The sequence below is a fragment of the Gadus macrocephalus genome, chromosome 16, assembly GCF_031168955.1.
Source record: "Gadus macrocephalus chromosome 16, ASM3116895v1".
Taxonomy (NCBI): domain Eukaryota; kingdom Metazoa; phylum Chordata; class Actinopteri; order Gadiformes; family Gadidae; genus Gadus; species Gadus macrocephalus.
The window spans coordinates 26,690,374-26,692,616 of NC_082397.1; the positions used below are offsets into that span (position 1 = coordinate 26,690,374).

Below are 2,243 nucleotides of genomic sequence, written 5' to 3' on the forward strand. Positions count from 1 at the left end.
AGCCTTTCAACACCCGAGTCTGCCAAGCTCCTCGTGGACAAGATGCGTCAGTGTCTGGCCTCGGGAGGATTCGAGATCCGGCAGTGGGCAAGTAACTTCCCATCTGTCGTCTCCCATCTGCCTTCCACTGCCAGATCAGAGAGCACAGAGCTATGGTTAGCTGAGAAGAGCACCGACCCTCAGGAGCCGGCTCTGGGCCTACGGTGGCATTGTCCGACCGATCAACTTGGCTACAAGCCCAAGCCGATGGAGAGCGAGTTTCCCACCATGCGCCACGTGTACAAGGTGCTGGCCAGACAATATGATCCTCTTGGATTCATCATTCCCTACACAACGCGGGCCAAGGTTCTCGTCCAGAAACTGTGGGCGAAGAAGAGGAGCTGGGACGACCCAAACCTTCCTCCTGACATCCTTGAGGCCTGGTCCAGCTGGGAGAGGGAACTTCCCGAGCTGGTCCGCCAGAAGTGGCACCAACCTACCGATGATCTTCTCCAGGACACTGTCGTGATGATCGTCGATCCTCAGCTGCCGCGTGCTCATTGGCCCGTTGGGAAGGTGGTCAGGCTGAATGCCAGTGCCGATGGATGCATCCGGTCTGCTGAGGTCCAAGTGGGGGACAAGACTTACCTGCGACCAGTAGCACGCCTTGTCCGGCTGCCAGCTGTTCCGGACGACGACGCTGATCCAGGGATTCCTGTAGCACCTTAGGGAATTTATTTTGTTTACATAATAGCCATGCTATTCAGGGGGCGGCTGTTGTAAATTCCCTATTAGTTTGTAATATCGTATCGTATAATATATAGCGTTATTTCTATTCAGGCACTTTGGGCAGCCCAGGTAGCGTCGTAGGGTCCTAGAGTTACGAGTTGTACGGGGCTGCGCCAGAGCTCGTTGCGCGCGACTGCTTAACATGCCATGACAGAGAATGCGTTCGTGAAGAGTGAGTAATATTGAACTACGTGTGTAACCCTTGTCCCATGTAGTTAAATAATAAATGGGCTCGTTGTAGGAAACTACAACTTTGATTCATATGTTACTGTTGGATAATTTTAATAAATGACCACCACAACTGTATTTTAAATGTAAAAGTATTCAATCACATATTTATTCAAGAAAATTAAATACTAGTCGAATGTATTTTAGGAAAAGAAAACAAATAAACAAATAAAATAAATAAAATCAGATGCACGGGATTCTCCAATTTACAACAATGCAAACTCAATGTACCACACACAATCAAATTAACAACACACTTTAAATGAGGTTAACCCGTTGCAGGCCTGTTAGTTGAAGCTTGTGTGCGGTGGGGCCTAAAAACTGTACTGGCCGCTTCACTCAGCGTTGAGCTCAAAATAAAATCACGTGCAATGTGTAATTCAGTACTCACGAAATCCAGGGTGTAATTAGTAGGGGCAGAAAGGGATTGGGGGATGATATTCTCACGAAGATAATGGCAATGGCGGTGGCAATCCAAACACACACGTGGGCAATGGCGGTGGCGAAGTCACAAGGAAGAAAACACAGAAACAGCAGGGCCATCTGCTGGAAACCCCTCTCTCTCCAACGTCCAGCTCCTTTAAGCATATTATCCAATGAGCCATAATATCAAACACTATTTCATATCGAACTAGCATTAGCTTTGCGTTAACTTAAGTCACAATACAAAACTACGATATGCGGGCACATTAACACAGAATGCTACCGCTAACTAGCACGTCGCTAACCGCGTTACACATCCAGTACTCTTCGTTACTATAACAGTTAGATATAGCACAATGGAGGCATACACATTGTATTCACCTTTTTGCAGGTCACAAAGAAGTTTAAATCAGGACCACGAGTAGTCGACCTCACGATAAAACTTAACTGCTTCCCACACTACGATGCCTCCTCTTAGCTCTCAGTCCGGTCAGGTTTCTTTCTCTACATGTGCTCACTACTCTCCACGCTAACCGAGAAGCCCCTGACTGCAGCCCGCAGACGGAGCCCACATGGAGGGGGCGGGCACTCAGTCCACATGGAGGGGGCCGGCCCTCCGCCCACATGGAGGGGGCCGGCCCTCCGCCCACATGGAGGGGGCCGGCACTCCGCCCACATGGAGGGGGCCGGCACTCAGTCCACATGAGTGGATACCCCTGCTGAGGTATGTTTACATAAGTGTATCATCACTAGTGGAGGCAAGGTTTTTTTGATTTGTATTTGTTAATCCATTTGAATATTGTTTCTTTTGTCAGTCAAACATG

The 2,243-nt window shown here is 48.6% G+C and overlaps 1 long non-coding RNA gene across 1 annotated transcript; it reads right to left on the bottom strand.

Moving 5' to 3' along the window:
• Nucleotides 1-1,074: 1,074 nt before the first annotated feature.
• Nucleotides 1,075-1,939, bottom strand: LOC132475077 (uncharacterized). The gene is made up of 2 exons (XR_009529801.1): nt 1,801-1,939; nt 1,075-1,574 (listed from the first exon to the last, which is right to left on the bottom strand). It is a non-coding gene; the product is annotated as an uncharacterized LOC132475077 (long non-coding RNA).
• Between the last annotated feature and the right edge of the window lie 304 nt (nt 1,940-2,243).